This window comes from Tursiops truncatus, chromosome 5, assembly GCF_011762595.2.
Source record: "Tursiops truncatus isolate mTurTru1 chromosome 5, mTurTru1.mat.Y, whole genome shotgun sequence".
NCBI classification, from domain to species: domain Eukaryota; kingdom Metazoa; phylum Chordata; class Mammalia; order Artiodactyla; family Delphinidae; genus Tursiops; species Tursiops truncatus.
Window position 1 is genome coordinate 2,262,704 of NC_047038.1, and position 22,447 is coordinate 2,285,150.

At 52.4% G+C, this 22,447-nt stretch overlaps 1 protein-coding gene across 4 annotated transcripts in view; it reads left to right on the forward strand.

The window, feature by feature from the left end:
• The first annotated feature begins 324 nt into the window (after positions 1-324).
• RGS12 (regulator of G protein signaling 12) overlaps positions 325-22,447 on the forward strand; it is a 118,270-nt gene continuing 96,147 nt past the window's right edge. For all 4 annotated transcript variants that reach the window (XM_033856582.2, XM_033856583.2, XM_019951309.3 and 1 more), the window contains exon 1: positions 325-403. The gene's annotated coding sequence lies outside the window, so the exon portion shown is untranslated. The remainder of the gene's footprint in view (positions 404-22,447) is intronic.

Sequence of the window (22,447 nt, forward strand, 5' to 3'; positions counted from 1 at the left end):
CCGGCCCCGTGCTGAGAGCCTCCCAAGACCTTGGAGGCCACGACCCCGCCCCACCTGCCTCCTGGAGGTCCCGCTCCTCCCACGGCCCCGCCCCCAGGAGGTCCCATTCCTCCCTCGACCCCGCCCCATCAGCCCCTCCCCTACCAGGCCCTGCCCCTTCACCGGTCCCGCCACAGATGGCCCCGCCCCCGAGAGATACCTACCCGTCCACGGCCCCGCCCGCATTGGCCCCGCCCCCGAACAGCCCCTTAGGCCCCGCCCACGCGCTGGTTTCGCCCCCATCGACCCCGCCCCTCTCTGCGGCCCCGCCCCCTCCCGGCCCCGCCCCTCGGCCCTGGGAGACAGCGGAGGCGACCGTTGGGCGCGCGGGCGGAGCGGATCGCGGCCGGAGAGCGAGCGGCCGGTAGGTTGCGGGCCGGGCGCTGGCCGCCCCGCCTCCGCTTTCTTTCTTCTCTGGGCGCGCGCTCGCGCCCTCCGCGGTCCGCCCCGCCCAGCGGAGCGGAGGGTGTTGGGGGCGGCCGGCTCCTCAGGGTCGGGGCCGCCCGGCCGCCGCCGCCCTCCTTTTGTTCCCGGGCCCGACTCCGGCCGGGTTGTGGGGCCGCCGCGGGGCCGGCCCTTGGCGGGACAGGAGGACCGGGGGTCGGGGCCGGGCTGAGCCGCGGGCCTGCAGTGCCCACCGCGTTCGCTCGGACGGCGGCCGAGCCCGCGCGCCCCGGGCCGAGTCCGCACGGCTCCCGAGTTTCCTGTCCGATCTCACGGGCGGCCGCATTGTTTGGCCAGAGGCCGCCTCCAGAGACCCCCAACTCTGGAAATCCACTGCAGCAACGCAGTGCATTGCCGTGCCGGCTTCCCGGTGCAGGCTCCGTGCTGCAGCTCAGGGGTGGAGGGGTGAGACTGGGAGGCCCAGAGTTGTGGGTGTAGACAGAGCGGCCCAGAGTTGTGGGTGTAGACAGAGTGGTCCAGAGTTGTGGGTGTAGACAGAGAGCAGCCCAGAGTTTTGGGTGTAGACAGCATCCCAGAGTTGTGAGTGTAGACAGAGAGCGGCCCAGAGTTGTGAGTGTAGACAGAGCGGCCCAGAGTTGTGGGTGTAGACAGAGTGGCCCAGAGTTGTGGGTGTAGACAGAGCGGCCCAGAGTTGTGAGTGTAGACAGAGAGCATCCCAGAGCTGTGGGTGTAGACAGAGTGGCCCAGAGTTGTGGGTGTAGACAGAGCGGCCCAGAGTTGTGGGTGTAGACAGAGCGGCCCAGAGTTGTGGGTGTAGACAGAGCCCTTGGGCAGGCGACCCCCCTCTCTGTGCCTTAGTTTCCCCATTGCTGGGTTGGGTGTGTAACGGGACCTGCCTGTGAGGCTGCTCAGGGTTGTGAGTGGATCTGCGTGGTCAGTGTCCGGTACTTTCACGTGCTGTGATGGGAAGGGCCCTTGTGAGGCCGGGGGACCTGCAGCGGGACAGTGAGGCCTGCGGGCAAGGCGCCGCTTCCCCAGAGACCCCCCCAGCACCCAGGTCTGAGACAGGAGCCCAAGTAGGCAGTGGGGAGAGGGCGGTGAGTAGAGAGAATATGTTTAAAGTTTAACTTTAGAAACATAGTGGTCACAGCGTGAGGTTTCATCAGAACGCCTTCCGACCCAGTGGTCTTGAGGCCTAGAGATAACAGGCACGAGGTGGCCGGCACAGGACCTGGGCTTCAGGGATGCTCAGATGGGGACAGCCCATCGCTGAGGCGCCCACAGCCAAGGCGCTGGGTGACCGCCTGTGGGCTGGGATGGGCAGAGGAGGACCTGGGCTGGACGGACGTGTGGAGCTGACATGTGGGCGGGCGCTGGGTGGCAGTGTCCTGCGCAGGGTCAGGAGGTGAGAGGCGGGCACTGAGTGGGCCTGCGCAGCCGAGAGGAGGGGGCCTGGACACTGCTGCGCCCCAGGGTCAAGGGCAGCCCTTCTTCCCCCTCGTTCTAGAAGGAGGGCATCTGAGAGGAAGGGGCCAGTGGCCAGGCAGAGGACAGCTGCGGGCTGGGAGGCCGGGACCAGTGTGGCCCTGGCGGAGGGGCCGGCCGGCCGGGAGGTGGGGGAGGTGAGGGCGGTCAAGGCTGGCTGCCCAGTGGAAGGAGTGGCCCGTGCCGCCCGCCCGCAGAGGTGATAGCATGTTCACGTTCTGATTATATTGTCTTTTGACACTTGTCTTTGTCTGAAACGGGCCAAGCAAAAGGGTCAGGATGAAGGAGAAAACTGTGTTAGTGAAGACTTAACACATGCTGTGTAGCAAGTACACAAAACACAACGAAGCCAGGGCGTCTTACATTTTTTTGGTGGAGTTCCCATAAACCTTTTACTTTCTAGTTAGCACGTGTATGCGTTTCCCGTGACCGCTGTAACAAATTACCACCAGCTTAGTGGCTTAAAGGGCAGAAATGTACCCCTCGCAGTTCTGGAGGCTGTCCCACATGCCTCGGCCCTGGGCCCCGTGTCACACTGCCCTGGCGCCCCTGCTTCCGTCCTTGTGTCCTGTCTTCACACCTCCCTCTGCCTCCCTCCCGTGAGGACACCTGTGGTCACACCTGCGTGTGGAACCCAGGGTCCTCTCCCAGCAAGGGCTCTTTAAAGTAATCCCACCTGCCAAGTCCCTGTTGCTTATGAGGTGACATTCACAGTTCCAGGGCCTCGGACCCGATGTCGTTGCGGACCACCCTGACTACTTTTGGAAGGACTGTGGTCTTTCCCGTCCTGGGCTGGGGAGCAGCCATCTCGTACACCTTCCCCGACTGGGCGCTGCCGCTCCTGCGTCCAGAAGGGCCTCGTGGTGTCCCCTGCTGTGCGCCGGAGGAGAGGCCGCAGCTGTCCCGGGAGAGAAGATGAGCTTTGCTTGGGGTTCAAGTCTGGCAGATCACTCGTTTTTACTTTTGGGGGTGGTGGTTACCAGCTCCTTTGGCCATCTGACAAGAGCTGTAGTCAGTCCTCAGAAGTACACTTAACCCACGTGTACGTGCAATTTTAATACAGACACAAGTTTACCTGCGGTTTTTGGGGGTTCACCAGATTCATCCCCGAGATCATGTACTCCAGGCAAGTAAAATGCCTAATTTGTCCTTTCTGCTTTCTTTGCTCTCTTTTCCTGTGGCCTTACTGTCCCCAACCCGTCCCCAACCCTGTAATCAGGTGATATCCCGATGTGTCTCCTTCCTTGGTTTTTTTTTTACACACACCATGCTGCACCATTTTTGTCCCTTGACAGTGGCCATCATTTTAGGACACCAGATGAAGAGCTAAGCCTACTGATTAAAGAATCAGACAGCAGACACTCTCCTGTCCTGCTTGTCCCCATCTCCAAGGGGCAGTCATCTCAGGCATCCTATTTTCTCAGGCATTTACTGCCCATTTAAGCTGCTAGTCTTAAAATGTGTGTATTTGATTTCTCTCGAAGGTGCGAGGGAGGGCTGGCTCTCCCCTCCGCTGCACCACTGCTTCCTCTCCCTCCATTTCCCAACTTCATCACATCACCTTCTTTTGGTTAGACTAGTGTCCGCTGCTCACATGTTTGTTGCTGAACCACACGGTACATGAGCACAACTCCTTTCTCACTCAACCCTGTCGCTCTCCTGTCAACCTCTCTCTCCTCACCCCAGCACGTGCCCTGCCACACCCCTCTTGTGGTGGCCCTTGTTGAGGACTTCGCTCCTGGCATCCTGCTTCCTGCCCCACTCTATCCTGGTCCCCATGGGACCTGCACGCCTGCGCCCCCATGTCCCCACGCTCGGGACCTCTATTCTCTGTCTGGGCTCACTCCTTGTTCTGTTGAGTGCATATTCATGATAACTAAGAAACATTAGCTAGATTTTTCTTTGCCCCTGATTCTGAAAGTATCTTTGTTTCACTCTTCAGTTAACTTTTAGTTTAGCTGGGTATAGAATTCTACTGAAAAGTGTTTTCTCAGAATTTTGAAGATGTTGCATCATTGTGTGTAGTTTCCGGCACTGGTGGAAGCTGATGCCATGGTGACTTCAGGTCTCTGTGTGTGATCTGGCCCCACAGGAGCTTCTCTTGTTCCCCATGTTCTGATCTATCAGTTGATGACGTACGTTCTCATCACTGTCCTGGGCCAGGTGGCCCCCTTCAGCCTAGGCCTGACGTTTTGTATTATTCTTAGTTTCCTTTCCTTCATTCTTGTGTCTCTCTGGAACCCCTTTTATTTGGAGGCTAGAACTCCTGGGCTGACCTTCTAATCCCTGATCTTCCTTCTCCTCTTATTGATCTCTTTGATGTTTCGTCTGCCCTTGGGAGATTGCTTTGCATTGTCTTCTGACACTTCTGTTAATTGTTTTATTTCTGTTATCCCTTTTATTGTTCAATAGTTCTTTTTTATTTCGATTTTCCTTTTCTATTTATCTCTTAGAAGGTAATAATTAAGGATACTTTGAGTTTTTATTGTCTTTTTTTTTTTTAATGGTACAGTTACTTTTTTTTTTAAATTTTTATTTATTTATTTATTTACTTTTGGCTGTGTTGGGTCTTCGTTTCTTTGCGAGGGCTTTCTCTAGTTGTGGCAAGTGGGGGCCACTCTTCATCACGGTGCACGGGCCTCTCACTATCGCGGTCTCTCTTGTTGCGGAGCACAGGCTCCAGATGCGCAGGCTCAGTAGTTGTGGCTCACGGGCCTAGTTGCTCCGCGGCATGTGGGATCCTCCCAGACCGGGGCTCAAACCCGTGTCGCCTGCATTAGCAGGCAGATTCTCAACCACTGCGCCACCAGGGAAGCCCTATTCTGTTTTCTTATCTTTCTTTTTCCCCCCTATTTTTTACTAGACTATATCCTTCATGAGAACAAGAATTTTTTTTAAAAATAAATTTATTTATTTTGGGCCATGTTGGGTCCTTGTTGCTACGTGCTGGCTTTCTTTAGTTGCAGTGAGCGGGGGCTACTCTTCGTTGTGGTGCACGGGGTTTTCATTGCGGTGGCTTCTCTTGTTGCGGAGCACGGGCTCTAGGCACGCGGGCTTCAGTAGCTGTGGTTCACGGGCTCTAGAGCGCAGGCTCGTTAGTCGTGGTGCACGGGCTTAGTTGCTCTGCGGCATGTGGGATCTTCCCAGACCAGGGCTCGAACCCCTGTCCCCTGCGTTGGCAGGTGGATTCTTAACCACTGCACCACCAGGGAAGTCCCTTGAGAGCAAGGATTTTTTTTTTTTTTCCTCAGTATTATTCATGGCCGAATTCAAACACCTAAAATTGTGCCTGGCACATGGAAGGAACACTGTATGGTGTTCAGATCTCCTATATTACTGATTTTGGGGGTGGGTGGGTAGGGATTCTGGTCATTGTAATAATTGTTGAGAAAAGTGTTAAAATCTCCAACGTTGACTGTGGATTGTGTATTCCTGCCTTGAGTTCTTTCAGGTTTTGCTTTCTGTATCTGAAGCCCTGTTATTAGGCTTGTACACTTTAGGGACGATTTGTTTTCCTGATGAGCAGAGCTTTTGTTTTGAAGCCCATTTACCTGACACTGATGCACACTCCTAGCTGTCTCACGTTTACTGTCTGCACCTTATGGCTTTTCCATCCGTTTACTCTCAGCCTGTTTGTATGCTGACATTCAAAGTTAGCTTCTCATAAAGCCCATTTCATACTTTCTGCTTTTGAATGTGAGTGTTGTTTTCCTTTTCCATTTCTAGTGTTTTAACTTCCCCCAAATTGAAAGTTTTTATTAGCTAATAAATAAACAAATAATAAACACAAACTTTTCCAAAGCAGTTTTGGGGGGGAAGGGGCATAAATAATATTTGGAACACTCTTAATACCAATTTTTAGAAAGTGTTCATTATAGAAATTATTTGAATAGATACAGAGTAAACAGAAGAATATAGTGAACGCCCAGGTACTGTCAGTCACCTGTGACGACTGTGGACGTCCGGGCCTGCTAGACTCCGCTTGACTCCACCCGCTCCTCACTCCTCTTTTGTCGTAGCTTTTCATTTCCGTTCCACGTGCCTATTAATAGGGCTGATTTGTGTCTCCACTTGTCTTCTGTTTGCCCTAGTTTTTGGTGGTGTTGCTGTTTTTCCTTTCCTGTCTTGTTTTGGGTTAACTGAATGTATGCATATATGTGTGTACATACACAAAGGTGTGTACATGTTTGTATCTATGTATTGCATGTACCAGATGTGTATTTATCTGTAGTAAATATACACACCTATTTTCTAGTATTCCATCTTAATTCCTGGCTTGGCTTTTTGGCTGTACCTCTTTGCATTATTTTTTAGTAGTCTAAAATATGTATACTAACTTACTGCAGCCTGTTTAGAGTTAATTGTGTAACACTTTAGAAAAAGTGTTAAGAATTTTATAATAGTAATAAAAGTTCCATTTATCCCCCCTTTGAGCTATTTGCTGTCATTCGTCTTGTATCTACATATGTTATAAACCATACAACACACTGTTATAATTTTTGCTTTAAAAAGTCATACGTATTTTAAAGAAATTAACAGAAGGAAAATAATATGTCACGACATTTACCCGCATATTCACCATTTCTGTTTGCTTCGTTCCCTCTTGTAGATTTGAGTTTCCATCTGGTGTCCTTTCTCTTCAGCTTGAAACACCTCCTTTAGCATTTCTTGCCTGTTGGTGACAGATTCTCCCAATTTTGGTTTATCTGAACTGTCTTCATTTCCCTTCAGTTTTAAGGGATCTTTGTGCTGGCTGTAGAATTCCGGTTTCTCCTTCCCAGCCCTCTGGTTCGCTTTGTCTTCCGGCTGCCGTTGTGTAGATGTCAGCCTCGCCATCGCCGCCTTGTCCCCGTGTGTCACGTGGCGTCTTCGCCTTTGACTTCCAGCACTTGGACTGTGATGTGCGTATGAGGGTTTTCTTTGTATTTATCCTGCTCAGGGTTTGTGGCGCTTCTTGGATAAATAAGTTGATAATTTTTTTATCAAATTTGGGGAACATGTGGTCATTGTTTGTGCAGATATTTTCCTGCCCCGTTTGTTCTGCGCTCCCTCTGGTGCTCCTGTTACACGTGCGGTGGGTGTTTGTCATTGTCCCACAGGGCATTTAGGCCCTGTTCTAATTTAACAGTTTTTTCTCTTTCTCGTCTCCTTTTCTTCCATCTCCAGTCTAAATTAAGTCCATTTCATTCGATGAGTTTAAGAATTTCAGTTACTGTAGTTTTTATTTCTAGAGTTTCCACTGGCTTCTTTCCTATAGTTTCCATTTCTCTACTGAGATAGGCCACCTGTTTGTTTGACTGTATCTTCCATTAAATCCTTGAGCGCACTATATTAGCTGCCTTAAAGTTCTGATCTGCTAATTTCAACTCCTAGGTTACCTCAGGATCAGTTCCCACTGGCTTCTGTGTCTCTTGACTGTGGGCCGCACCTTCCTGTTTCTGTGAACATCTAGTAACATTTGACTGTGCTCCACTAGCGGTTGTTTTCTCTGGAGAGTGTTGACTCGTCGGGACTCACACTGACCTCTCTGCATCACGTCTGCTGCTGTGCCTGGACTCTGGCTTCCTCCTGGGAGGCTCTGTGTGCACAGGCTGCTCGGGGGCTGGCCGAGGGCCTGGGCAGAGTTTACCGGCAGATTTCAGGGCTTCCTCTCTCCCCAGCTACCTCCTGTCTGAGACACTGAGATGTTCCCCTCACTTTACAGCCACCTGCCATGCCCAGACTCCATCCTGTGACTAGAAGCTGGAGGATTGCAGCTTCCACCTGAGCTCCAGATGTGTACAAACACACACCTTACCCAGTGCAACCCTCTTCTTACAGAGGATAACTCCCCTCCGGTTTCTGCCTGCTTTCGTAGCTCTTCAAAGAGCTGGTTTTATATTTTGGACCTGGTCGGAACTTGGTTCAGCAGCACAGGCGGATGCATGAGGCTTTCACTTCACTGACGGACCTCCTGGCACTTTGGTTAGTAGCCAGGCGTTGACCTTTGGGGTTTACTTGTTTCTCGTCTAGAGAATCAAGTAATTGGGGAGTGAGCCACTCCAGCCTAGGAGAAAGCTCTTCCTTACCAAGTCCTGGATGAGATGAAGTCCAGGGCGGCGCTTCTAGGATGCCTTCTTAGACACACAAAGCAGTGTGGGGAGCATGTTGGCCGGTGTGCACCCCTCGCTGCGTCCGTCCGACGTGAGCCACCGAGGGGTGAGGATGAGGGTTTTGTCCGCTGACCTCTGGTCGGGGGGCGGTCCTGCTGGTGCGGGTTCCCTCGACGCAGGGCTCTGTTTGGTACCTGCTCTTCACCCCACCCCGGTGTCTAGCTCGACCTCGGCAGACTGCTTTTCTGTGCCAGTTTCTGTCTGTAACATAGGGTTAATGATAAGGCTGTTGTGAGGATGAGCTAGAATAACGAGTGTGAAGTGCTGGGGACTGTGTGGCCCGCAGGATGTTCCTGGTGCTGTTAGCGTGGCTGCTGTGAGTGGACGTGCGCCGGTGGGCACCTCCGCGTCCAGCCCCTACTGCGGGCCAGCCTGTGGCTCTGCGGCTCGTGAGTGCAGTCCCGAGGAGCCCGGCCTGGGACACACTTTACCTGGAGGCATTTGGGCAGCGTGAGGTGCCCAGACCGCCCGCTCCCCAGAGCCCCATCCCTAGTGGCCTGGAGCCCGGCCAGGAGCGTGCACCTAGCGTTTCACAGCCAGTCCACTCTGCACCGCGAGGGTGGGGCGGCCGGGCCCGGGCTGGGGGGCTCCTGGGCCCACCTTGTGTGAGTTTCCTGGGGCCGTGGAACAAAGCACTGCCAACTGGGGGGCTTACACCAGCGGGGATTTATTCTCGCTGTTCTGGAGGCGGATGTCCGCATCAAGGTGTGGGCAGGGCCCGGCTGGGCTCCCCCTGGGGGCCTCCGTTGTCGGGAGATCCTTCCCACCTCTTCCGGCTCCTGGTGGCTGCTCGAGGCCCCTACGCTCCTGTCTCTGCCTCCGTCTTCACGTGGCCTCCCCTGTGTCTCAGCTTCCCTCTGCCTCCCTCTTATAGGACACTTGTGATGGCATTTAGGGCCCCCTGGGTAACCCAGCACTGTCTCCTCATCTGAGAATTCTTCACACAAGCCCATCTGCAAAGACCCTTTTTCCAAATAAGGTCACATTTGCAGGTTCTGGGCATTAGGACCTGATGTCCTTGGGGCCACCATGCAGCCCACCACACCCTGCCTGGACCTGGAAGGTGAGGAGCCCTGTGGGATCATGGGCAGGGGATGCGCCTCCTGCCACGTGGCCTGCTCTGGCCACGCGTCCTGCGTTGATTTCTGAGGGCTCTGCCCGCCGCCCGCCCGTGTGCAGGCTGAGCCCGTGTGCAGGCTGAGGCGGGTACTGGGACTCTGTGCGCTTGCAGATTTCTGTCTCCCTGAGAGTGACTGAGAGAGACGCCGAGCACAGAAAGGTTCCCGTCTGCCCCCCTGAAAAAGACAATAAGGGCAGTGCACACCCTGTGGCTTCCTCCTCTTGACTCCTGTAGCGAATGACCAGATTTGTACGTGGCGGGATGTTCTGTAGGAGGCCTGAGAAAAGACCCACTTCTTGGAGAGGAGAGTGGTTCTCCGCCGGTGCCGGCCTTGGGGTGAGCGAGGAGGCGGGGACCAGGCAGCCAGGTGGGCGGAGGGTCTGGCTGTGCCTCCTGTCCTGGGCCGCCGGGAGGGTGGCGGGACAGCCAGGTTCCGGCGGGAGGCTGCTGCCTCAGGACTGGGGGGCTGTCCCTTCATAGATAGATTCACCGGATAAAAACTGCTGTGCGATATTTGGGACACAGTTATACTAAAAAGTCATTCGTCTTTTATCTGAAATTCAGGTTTAACAGAGTGGCCTTCCTTTTCATTTGCTACATCCAGCAACTTTATTTATAGTTCCCCCCTGCCCAGGTTTAAAAACCACAAACAGAAATAAATACCAAGCAGAGCTGAAAAGGGCAAGTCAAATAGCAACAGGAATGGAAAATTAAGACGGTTTAACCTTCAGTATTTCAATTTGTAGAATTTGTTTCTGGAATCAAAACTAGCCCCGCAGTTCCATCAGCTGTAGAGCCTGAAACACTGTAGCCCCAGCTTGTCCTGTCTACTTTCTGGAAGCGGTATGGCCGGGCTGGCGCCCAGAGCAAGCCAGGAGCTCGAGGGCTGGGTCTGCCCGCCGATGGCAGGGGTAGGGTGTCACCGCTCTCGGGCCCCTCCACTCAGCCCTGGCTGCGGGGGGCTGGGTGGGGGCGTGGTAGGGCGCCCGGCCCACCTGAGCTGCTTGGTGTGGTGCTCTGGGCAATCGGGATTTCTGGGGCTTCCGGCCTCTGTGTGTTCTAACCTTGTGGCAGGTGGACCCTGCGCTGACGTTCCTGCCACTCCTTACGGCTGTCTTGTTCCGCTTCCCCTGCCCCCTCAAACCTGCCTCCTGGCCCCTTCTCCCCCACCCCCGACTGTGCACCCACAGTGGCGTGTGGACCACTGCCCAGGGCTGGGAGGGGAGGGGCTGCTGAGCGAATGGCAGGCGTGGCCCAGGTGTGGGTGTCCTCCGCTGGGCTGCCGGGTAGCTGGGGGGTGATGAGGCTTGGGGGAGTTCGGGGGTCTGGTGGGGGGGCTACCTGAGCCAAGGAGCGGCGGAGGGAGGGAGGGGGAGAGGGTAGGTTCAGGGAAGAACAATTTTTCAAATGGAGTCAGGGCTACCGTTGCCCTCCTGTGGGTCCCTCCAACTTCCGTGTGTGATGGTACTGGCCCGTTGAGCTGTTTTGTCCCCCAGGGTGGTTGGCCCTGGGAGGGCGGGGCCGTCACTGGTCACCTGATCGTAGTTGTCTACCCGGTGCTGCTGTAGAGGCCACTGGGCAGTTATTGAATGAATGAATGAGTGAATGAATGAATGGGCGAGCAGGGAGGTCATGGGTGGTGAAGGTGGACCTGCCCGGGGTGAGCGTTGAGGTTTGGACTGGGACCCTGGGTGGCAGCCGGGGAAGATCCCGGGCTGGAGCAGGGTGGGCTGTGGATGTGCGGCCGGCAGGTGTGAGTAGGGTCTGCTGCAGGTGCTGGCAGCCCAGCCAGCCTCTCCCCTGCCTGTCTCCTGCCCCTGTCTCTGCCGCCATCACGCTGCCATCTCCCACCTGGATGTCCAGCTGCCTGCCTTCTGCCGAGCTCCTCCTTTCCTTAGTTGAGACCTTTCTTAAATTCCTCCCTGTGTAGAAAGGGTTCTTATTGTGATGGGAGTTTAAAAGTTACTTCCAGATGCACCTGCCTCAGTATCTTCGTTATGCCCATCACACTGGAGAGTGATGCAGAGTGGCAGCAGAGGGTCCCTGGTCAGCCAGCGATCAGGCCCCACGTGTGCTCGGGAGACGGTTTTTAGGGACACAGGTGCCTGGTTACAACATAGGTGTCTTTTGTGTCCTCTCAGGCTGCAGGGTCTGTGCCCCTCAGTGCCTGTGTGAGCCTAGCCGGTGTGAAACGATGCTGCCTTCTGCTTGTCGGAGGTCTTATGCCTTTGAAAAAAAATTTTTTTTATTTTTAAAAATTAATTGTTCTATTGAAGTATAGTTGATTTACAACGTTGTGTTTTACACTTTTATTTATTTCTTTTAGATGAGAGCGATCTCACACATTTTTTCCCTCTTAACTGGTTATCATTTGGATTTTTCGTGATGTAAACTTTACAAAGGATTAGAATCACCCAGAAAGATGTAATATAGTAATATTTTTGCACCAGTAAAATGGACCTTTGTAATTTAAAATAGTATCTTTTCTGCTAAATCTAGACTTTCTTCTCCACACTTTGAGAAAAGGAGAAGTGCTGGTGAGGGGGCTGCTTGGTTGAGGCCTGGCGTAGGCAGGGGCACTGGGGACAGAGATAAAATATTCAAGCCGCCCTGCAGGTATCCTGTTCCCACAGGCCCTTCTGTTCTGAGCGCTTCGGGCGCTCGTAGGGGTCCGTGGGTCTCCCTTCCTTGGGGGCAGCCCTCTCCTTCCTCCGCAGCTGAGCTGTACTCGGCCCGTCCCCTAGAGAGAGCTCAGTGCTGTAAAAAGAACACCCCGTGATGTGTTCTCTTGAAAGAAGATGGAGCTAGATGAGTTTTTTTTATTTATTAAAAAATTCTTTTTCCTTCTTGCATATTTTTAAAAAATTCAGCTGTGCCAGGTCTTAGTTGCGGCATGTGGGATCCTTAGTTGTGGCATGTGAACTCTTAGTTGCAGCATGTGGGATCTAGTTCCCTGACCAGGGATTGAACCTGGGCCCCCTGCATTGGGAATGCGGAGTCTTAGCCACTGGACCACCAGGGAAGTCCCTGGAACTAGATGAGTTTAAAGCTAGTGTTTTAAGCCTTCTTTGCGTGGTAAGTACGACATCGGCAGAGCTGTGTGTCTTCAAGTTCACATTATGTTCGGAATTCCATTTCCTTTCAATGTTATTAGACTGTGAGTAATAATTCAGTATACATTTTCCTGATTTGTTTAAATGTTCTTAAGGTTGCCAGTCTTTCATTTCCCCTCTTTCTTATTTTTTCTCCTCTTTCCATATTACTTGTATTTGTCGTATTTCCTAATTCTGAGAGTTGCTTTGCTGTTTAGTAAGTTCTTGTCTCCATCGCTAGTCGATGGGTGGCTGCCTCGTGATGACCTGACTCTTGCTGAGGCTGACTTGGGAACAGGAAGGGACGTGCCCCCAGAGGCCAGAACCCAGGCATCTGCTCTGTGTCCCTGCAGCCTGGCCTCTTGGTTTCTCTGGGCTTGAAGTGTTAAAACCCTAAGAACTGACATTTTGAAAAAAACCCACGCAAAAATCTCTGCATAATAACAAAATGCTGAGCTGGAACATTTTATATGTGGTACTCTTCTGTTCAGTCCATCATAAATTATTCAACAACCATGCATCCTGATAATTTTAGGGGCTGCTGACCTGCTTCCTAAACTTAGATTAACGTGCCAATTTGGGAGATGAAGCTACCAAGGAATTGAGGTAGACTGTTCGAGAACCAGGTGGATAATTTTTGTTAGCAGAAATGCTTCAGGGGAGGCCAGTCTCTGCACAGGCATGTGCTCGTGTGCTAGTAGTAAGAAGTGTGGCTAAGAGCCCGAACTGAGACTGGTCGGCCTGAGTTTGAATCCTTACTCTGCCTTCGGACATGGCTGTAGGCGAGATGCCTGAGCCTCGGTTGCTTCATTTGTCAAACGGGACTCTGTTATATTTAGCTTGCGAGACTGATTGATTAGGTGGTCATCCAAAAGTAGTCATTTTCATTAGCCAGTTTTTCCCATTCCTGGTCAGTTTACCTCTGATGTATGCAGCATGATTTCCTTAATCACCTCATCACAGATTGGATTTGAGGGAAAAATACTTAATCATGCATTGCTGCTTGGAAATAGGTAGACCGCTGTATTGTGTATATTTACAGCAGGAATGGTGACAGATCAAGTGATAACATTCATATTTTGGATCCCGCGGTGCATGAGTTATTGCTGCCATGTAACAGGTCAGCCCCTGGAGCGGCAGTGTTTTCTGCGTCCCCGTTCCCGTGGTCAGGACCCCGGGTGTGGCTCAGCCGGGTCCTCGGTTCCAGGTCTCACACAGGTTGTGATCAGGGTGCAGCGGGTGAGGAGTCACGCCTAAGCTCACTGTCGTAGCAGTTGGTGGCCTCAGAAGATCCCCTTCGAAGGTCACAGTGTGACTGGTGGCAGGCCGCACGACCTTGCTGGCTGGTGGCCGGAGACGTTGCTCTTTGCCATGTGGGCTGCCTCTCAGGGCAGCTCACAGCCTGGCCGCTGACCTCCCTCAGAGCGAGGCGGGCAGGGAGGCAGTCTTTGGGTAGCCTGTCTTGGCAGCGACATCTCATCCCTTTTGCCGTATTCAGTTTATCTGAAGCGAGGCACCAGGTGGAGCCTGCACTCAGGGGCTGCCAAGGGCGGGACGGCTTGGGGGCAGGACCCTTGGGGCCGTCTCAGAGGCTGCCTGTCTGTGTCCAGCCCACGGCCCCAGTGGTTCACGTCCCTCGCACGTACAAAACACACTGCCCCCAAGACCCCTCCACGATGGCATCAGCTCAGAGTCCAGAAGGCCGTCATCCGGACGGGCTCCAGGTGTGGGTGAGGGTCCCCGGCTGTAGTTGCTTGAGTACAGCTCCGGGGGTGCCCTTCGTCTCCGTCTGTAGACCGGAACTGAAGACCAGCTATCAGCCCCTCCCCAGAGCAGTGGTGCAGCGTTGGGACAGGCATAGGGTAACCCCTGTAGACGCTCCTCAAAAGGGAGGGGAAGGGAAGGCGTAAGGGGTCACAGGCACACAGCAGCTCTGTAATCCAGCCTGGAAAATGCTGGAAATCGCTTCATTGGGTCTGAAGATTTGGGGGTAGTGGCTCTCGCTCTGCCTTCTGCGCGCCTCGTTCTTCTCTTTCCCTTTTCGTGAAGGCAGCGCGTGTCTGCAGTTGAGTCATTCTCTCGGCCTCCTTCCCGCCAGCAGGCTTTCTGGGATCCAGTGGCCAGTTTTCATTTTGTGCTGCCTGTGACTCTTTCAGTTCAAGCTGACAGTGTTTCCACGGAAACCGTTTTCTTGAAAACTTTGTGGGCCTCCTGTGAGTCTCATTGGTGTTCACGCCATCAGACAAGAGCCATCCCTCAGATCTCTCTGAGATAAGCCCTTCTCTGCCTTGGGCCCCTGCAGGGTGAGGGACGGTGCCCGTGGGCATCCTAGAGGCCCAGATGTTCAATGAGAAGGTCTCTTTACGGGGCGCTGTCCAGCGCCTTTCCTCACACGCAGCAGCCTTCACGCGGCATCACGTGCACTAGGACTCTGCCCTGAACAGAAGGGGAAGGTGAGGTGAGGCGCTGGCGTTCGGGGACATTCGGGTTCTTGTGGGTGGGTTGCTCGGAAGAGAGTCAGGTGGCAGGAGGTGACAGTGATGACGAGTTCAGAGCAGGTGGGGAGAGGAGAGGAGGTGGATGCAGGCGAGCTTGCCCAGGGGGACAGCTCAGCGGTGCAGGAGGAGTGCAAGTGGGGTGAAGACAGGGCCGCTCTGGAGGTCATCCTCATGGCAGGTCCGTGTCTCCCCTCTCCTGTGTCACATAGATTCAGTTAGGCTAATTGGATTTTAGTTTGGGGGCTTTCTGTATGCATTGCTTGTGAACATATGACACCATATACTCAACAAGTTCCTGGCCCTGTGGTCTGAAAACTCCTGACCGTTGTTTCCCTCCTTAAGTAGAAATGTGTCAGTCCACTCTGGCACGTGAACCTCAGGACCATCCCTCAGGGTATAGGTCGTGTACTTGGAAGAGGCAGGTGACCCGAGTGGAGAGCGACCCGTGCTGCTGGCCGCCTGACCCAGCCCACCGTGGCTCCCTGTTTCTCTTGGGTTGGATGTTTGCAGGGACTTGGGTGCCTGGGAACTCTGCGTGTCTCACCTGATGGGCGGTTCGGCTGCCAGCTGTCCTTGGAGGTGTGGGGCTGGGCTCAGGGGTTCAGGGCTGATGAGCTTTGGGAATAGGGAATGAGGGTGGGATTCTAGCTTCATTTTAGGGAAGCATCGTGCCAGAGTGGATTTTCGCGTTTTCTGATGTCTGGCTCCCTCGGATCCCTTTCCCTCTTCTGAGCTGGCGCTGATCCAGACCTCCGTTGATGGTTGTGGTGATGGGGCGAGCCTCACCTTCTGCCCTGGACTCGCAGTTGGATGTGCTTTCGTGCGACTAGGGCAGGGGGTCTTGCTGAGGTCTCACCCCCTTGCTGATCCCCATCCCAGCTCCAGCAGAGTCTCCTGAGACCCCACAGCAGTGGTGGGGGCCTGCCGCAGGGCACAGGTCTCCTCTGTTTTGTCCTCACGCTGGGGCAGGATTGATGTGGGTCTGGGGAGAGAAGGCAACCTTCATTTTTGTACAGCTGGGAATTAGGTGTTCCTGATGACAGTGGCCTGTGTAGAAAAACCCATTGCCCTCTTCAGTTAACTTTTTTTTTTTCTCCTTACAAAAGTCATATCTATTCTTTTTAGAAAGTTTAGACATTGTGGACTAAAGTAAATTCTAACACTTAGAGACAGCGAGGCCATGTCCCGGACAGTTATCGGCTCAGCAGGTGCTCACTGAGCCTTCTTCCTGCTCCAGCGGGCACAGGATGTGAGCACGGAGACCTCCCGCTGCACCTGCACCCCCCTGCACACCTGCACACCTGCACCTGCACACCTGAACCCGCACCTGCACAGCTGCACATGCACACCACGTGTCATCTGGGCTAGTGGGTGGTCTGGGAGGGACGTTCCAGAGGGGAGGCTGCAGGCGAGGCTGATGTAGGGGTGAGGGGCTCGAGCCCTCGGGGAACTGCCTGGGGTCCTATGTTCTCTTCCGGGCCCTGTGACTCCTCAGACCGTGGAAGAGTTAGGGTGAGCCTGGCTTCTGCCTGCCCCCCAGGAAAGGTGCTCTGTGGTCTCCATTGTACAGGAGCAAGGTCATCATCTGACCAGTGTCACACGAGTGATATGGCTGGGCCCCCAGCATTCAGCTCCGCAGTCCAAGGGCCCTGACTGGAATGGTCTGCTGTGCTCTGTCTCAGCTATTTTGCACAGGCAGAAGGTGGGCCCCAGTGTGGACTCCCCAGGACGGGCTGCCCCCAGGATGGGCTCCCCCAAGATGGGCTCCCCCAGGATGGGCCCCCTAGGTTGGGCTCCCTCAGGATGGGCTCCCCTAGGATGGGCCTCCCCAGGATGGGCTTCCCCAAGATGGGCTCCCCAGGTTGGCTCCCCCAGGATGGCCCCCCAGGATGGCCCCCCAGGATAGGTCCCCCTAGGATGGCCCCCCCAGGATAGGTCCCCTAGGATGGCCCCCCCAGAATGGCTCCCAAGGATGGGCTCCCCCAGGATGGCTCCCCCCAATATGGCTCCCCCAGGATGGGTCCCCCTAGGATGGCCCCCCAGGATGGCCCCCCAGTATAGGTCCCCCTAGGATGGCCCCCCAGAAAGGCCCCCCAGGATGGGCTCCTCCAGGATGGCCCCCAAGGATGGACCTCCCTAAGACGGGCTCCCCAGTATGGCCCCCCCACCCAGGATAGGCCCCTGGAGGATGGGCCCCCTCAGGACGGCCCCTCCAGGACAGGCTCCCCCCAGACGAGCCCCATTGTCTCTGTTCCTCTTCCCAGAACAGCACTGCCTGCACAGCAAAGGCTCCCTACGTGTTTGTGGGGCGGACATGGACAGACGGCTATCAGTAGAGCTATTTTAGTGCCTCTGGTGTTCAGGAGAGGGGTGTAAAATTCTGCACGCAGAAGACACTGCCCGACCAGAGGTCCTCTTATAAAGAGCCCTCCCTTCTTTTTTCAGAGGCCAAGAAGTCCTTTTGGGGGAGTGTGGCACGTGCTCCTGGCGTGGTGTATCTGGACTCCGGCCACCGACCAGCAGGCGGTGGAGGGTGGTTCCGGAGGACCGCCCGCAGCGCACCTGTCTGTGTGTCTGGTTGTCGAATTCAGTCTGTGCCTCTGCTGCCGTGTGCATGGAGGCCAGGGCCCAGCCCTCCTGGGGCCACCCTGCACTGGGTGGGAGGCTGTGTCATGGGTGAATAAAAAGAACCCCCCGAGTCAGGCAGATGGGGACTCTGCTTCTGGTTGAGGGGTGTCCGGTCCCTCCTGACGGCTGGCGCAGGGGTGGCTGTGGACTCGCAGTGCCTTGTCTCAGCGCCTCCCTTGTGTGTGCGTGACCATCACACTCAAATGGCCGGACTGGACGTGCTGCTGTTTCTGACTACCCTCACCTTCTAGAGCTGCCACAGGCTGAAGATCTGGCCGGGGGTACGTTACTAGTACAGCTCACTCACGTAAGTGCCTGGTGAGCATGGCCGGTGTACCCGCGCCTGAACACCCAGCCTTGGCCTCCACCTGCCTGTTGCCTATTCAGCAAGTGTGTGGGAGCCGTAGCACCTTGAGGGCTGGGCTCTGCTGTCCTCAGACACCTGCTGGCAGGTTCTCTTCCTTCATGTGAGACCTTTCTCTCTGAAGGTTTGGTGGGACTTCTTCACTTCCTCTGCTTAGCACTTGGTGGGCCCTTTGAATCGAAGGGTTCTTGTCTTTCTGTAGCTCTGGGAAGCGTTCCATTAATTTTTGGACCAACAAGGCAGAGAGGTGTTATTGGGCAAACACTGACCACCACGAATGAATTCAGTCAGTCCATCCACCCACAGTTCATGCATCCCCCAGTCCCCATCTGTCCATCCCTCCATCCATCTATATATTCATTCATCCCCATCCCACACCCACTCGTCCATCCCCCATCCATCCATCCATCACCCCATCCACCCATCCATCCATTTATTCACCCATCCCCCGTCCATCCTTCCATCCATCCATCCCCCATCCATCTTCCCATCCCCCATCCATCCTCCCATCCCCCATCCATCTCCCCATTCTCCCCATCCATCCATCCCTACATTCTCCCATCCATCTCCCCATTCCCCATCTGTCCATCTGTCTATCCATCCACCCATCCACCCGTCACTGTGTCCACTGGCACTGTGGTAACCAGTTTCTTGCGCAGAAGCAGCCTGGTTGCAAACCATTCCTTGAGATTTGGCATAACTTGTGGCTTGAGACTTGGCAATGAACCTGCAGTGCTTTTCTCTGTTTTGGGGACCTGAGCACAGTGGCCTGTGTCCCCTGAGTTGTAGGGGGTGGGACTGGGGGGAATCTTACCTTTGTTTAAGCTGCTATTGGATCCCTCTGCTATTTCTTCCAGTTTCTTTCTCTCCTTTCCCACTTCTTTTTTTTTTAAAGTCAAATGAGGTCAAATATCCCACCAAATGCTAAAATCTGGCTTCAATTTCAGCTGCCTCCAAAGTTCTCCAAAGAGAATTTTGTGTTTTCCACATAAGCTACAATTTAAGTCATCCAACCCCAAATATACCCTACTCATTTGGGAAAACCCTTTCTGGCTGCCCTGTGGGTGATGCAGTGACAGATGAACAGAGAGGCTTTTCACTGAATTTATCCACTGCTTTCCTTCCCCCGATAGCCCCTGGATCCATCCTCTTGGTCTCTTAGCTTTCCTGTGGTACTCCATCTCCTGGTCCTTCTGTGGAAACTGCCCTGGACTGTCCTCCAGCCCTGGGTTATTGTGGATTTTTTCAGACTCTGTTGCCATGGCTGTTTCCTGTTTGTGATAACCTTTGCTTGAGGCTGCATCTTTTTGTTTTGCTTTATTTTGTTTTTTGCAGGGCAGATATTTTATTTATTTATTTATTTAATTGAATTATAGTTGATGTACAATATTATATGTTACTGGTGTATAATATTATATGTTACAGGGGTACAGTATAGTGAGTCACAATTTTTAAACGTTACACTCCATTTATAGTTATTATAAAATATTGGCTGTGTTCCCTGTGTTGTACAGTATATCCTTGTAGTTTATTTTATACATAATAGTTTGTACCTCTTAATCCCCTACTCCTATATTGCCCATCCCCAGTTCCCTCTCCTCACTAGTAACCACTATTTTGTTCTCTGTATCTGTGAGTCTGTTTCTTTTTTGTTATATTCACTAGTTTGTTGTATTTTTTAGATTCCACATATAAGTGATATTTATTGTAATATAAATGATATTCTGCATGTAAGTGATAAGTATTTGTCTTTCTCTGTCTGACTTATTTCACTTAGCATAATACCCTCCAAGTCCATCCATGTTGTTGCAAATGGCAAAATTTCATTCTTTTTTATGGCTGAGTAGTATTCCAATGTGTGTATATACCACATCTTCCTTATTTATTCATCTATTGATGGACACTTAGGTTGCTTCCGTACCTTGGCAATTGTAAATGATGCTGCTATGAACATTGGGGTGCATGTATCTTTTTGAATTAGAGTTTTTGTTTTTTGGGGGGTATATACCCAGGAGTGGGATTGAGGGATCATATGGTAGTTCTATTTTTAGTTTTTTGAGCAACCTCCATACTGTTTTCCATGGTGACTGCACGAATTTACATTCCCATCAACAGTGTACAAGGGTTCCCTTTTCTCCACATCTTCACCAACATTTGCTTTTTTTTTAATTTTTAAATTTTTGGCGTGTTGGGTCTTCATTGCTGTGCATGGGCTTTTCTAGTTGCGGTGAGCGGGGGCTACTCTTCGTTGCAGTGGCGGGCTTCTCATTGTCGTGGCTTCTCTTGTTGCAGAGCACGGGCTCTAGGCACGCGGGCTTCAGCAGTTGTGGCATGCAGGCTCAGTAGTTGTGGCTTGCAGGCTCTAGAGCACAGACTCAGTAGTTGTGCTGCACGTGCTTAGTTGCTCCATGGCATGTGGGATCTTCCTGAGCCAGGGATCGAACCCACGTCCCCTGCATTGGCAGGCGGATTCTTAACCACTGTGCCACCAGGGAAGCCCCCAACATTTGTTATTTGTGTTCTTTTTTATGATAGACATTCTTTTTCTAGAATTAAATTTTTTTTTATTGGAGTATAGTTGCTTTTATAATAGCCGTTCTGACAGGTGTGAGGTGATATCTCATTGTGATTTTGATTTGCATTTCCCTGATGATTAGCAATATTGAACATCTTTTCATGTGCCTGTTGGCCACCTGCACATCTTCTTTGGAAAAATGTCTATTCAGGTCTTCTGCTTATTTTTTTAATCAGATTTTTTTATGTTGAGTTGTATGAGCTGTAACCCCTGATTGGTCATATCATTTGCAGATATTTTCTCCCATTCAGTAGGTTATCTTTTCATTTTATTGATGGTTTGCTTTGCTGTGCAGAAGCCTTTAAGTTTAATTAGGTCCCATTTGTTTATTTTTGCTTTTATTTCCTTTGCTTTAGGAGACAGATCCAAAAAATATTGCTATGATTTATGTCAAAGAGTGTTCTGCTGTGTTTTCATATAGGAGTTTTATGGTTTCTGGTCTTACATTTAGGTCTTTAATCCTTTTTGAGTTTATTTTTTTATGTGGTGTTAGAGAATGTTCTAATTTCATTCTTTTACATGTAGCTGACCAGTTTTCCCAACACCACTTATTGAAGAGGTTGTGTTTTCTCCATCATATTGGGTTGGCCAAAAAGTTAGTTTGGATTTTTCCATAACATCTTACGGAAAAATTCAAATGAACTTTTTGGCCAACCCAATATATTCTTGCCTCCTTTGTCATAGATTAATTGACCATAAGTGTGTAGGTTTATTTCTGGGCTTTCTATTCTGTTCCATTGATCTATGTGTCTATTTTTGTGACAGTACCATACTGTTTTGATTAATGTAGTTTTGTAGTGTAGTCTGAAGTCAGGGAGTGGGATTCCTCCAGCTCTATTCTTCTTCCTCAAGATTATTTTGTCTATTTGGGGTCTTTGTGTTTCAATACAGAATTTAAAATTGTTTTATTTCTGTGAAAAATACCTTTGGCATTTTATTAAGGATTGCTTTGAATCTGTATATTGCTTTGTGTATTATGGACATTTTAACAATATTAATTCTTCCAATCTATGAATATGGTATATCTTTCTATCTGTTTGTATTGTCTTCAGTTTCTTTCATTGGTGTTTTATAGTTTTCTGAGTACAGGTCTTTTACCTCCTTAGGTAGGTTTATTCCTAGGTTTTTTATTCCTTTTGATGCAGTGGTAAATGGGAGTATGTTTCCTTAGTTTCTCTTTCTGATAGTTCATTGTTTGTGTATAGAAATGCAACAGGTTTCTATATATTAATTTTGTATCCTGCAACTTTACTGAATTCATTGATGAACTCTTGTAGTTTTCTGGTGGCGTCTTTAGGATTTTCTGTGTATAGTATCATATCACCTGCAAACAGTGACAGTTTTACTTCTTCCTTTCCGATTTGGATTCCTTTTATTTCCTTTTTTTTTCTCTGACTGCTGTGTCTGGGACTTCTAAAACTATGTTGAATAAAAGTGGCGAGAGTGGACATCCTTGTCTTGTTCCTGATCTTAGAGGAAATGCTTTCAGTGCTTTCAGGAGTCAACTGAGGGGTTTTACTCCTTTTAGGGCTAGAGAGGCTTGGGTGTTTTCAGACCCAGGCGGGCGGTGTCAGCCCCCCGAGGTGGTGGGGATGGCGTCGAGGGCCTGGGGGAGGAGCTGGCCTGACGTAGGGGGAGGGTGTGCACTGCAGAAGGAGGGCCTGCGGGGTGTCTTCTCTGGAAAGGAGGGGACAGACCACGAGCCAAGGGCAGGGAGGCGAAGGCCGGGTGGGTTTGGGTGGTCGTGAGTGACCAGAGGAGAGTTGCGGGGTTGACGGGAGTGCTGAGAGCCCCGGGGCTGGGAACGTGGCTTTGGACAGGGGCCCGGGCGCCCTATGTCGTGGCGGCCCCGCAGCACGTGCTGTGAAGAAAGCCCAGGCCATTCCTGCGGGGGAGGGGGTCCCCGGATGGGGGCAGAGGACATGAGTCGGGGGACAGGAGAGTCCCTGGGCTGATGCCTGGCGGGCGGGGTGGAGGGAGCGGAGGTGGGCGGGAGAAGCAGGACGGCTGAGGGGGCTGGCGCGACGGGGGGCTCCGGGGCACGGGGGCAGCGTGTGGCCGGAGAGGAGCAGGCTGGACAGGGGTGACC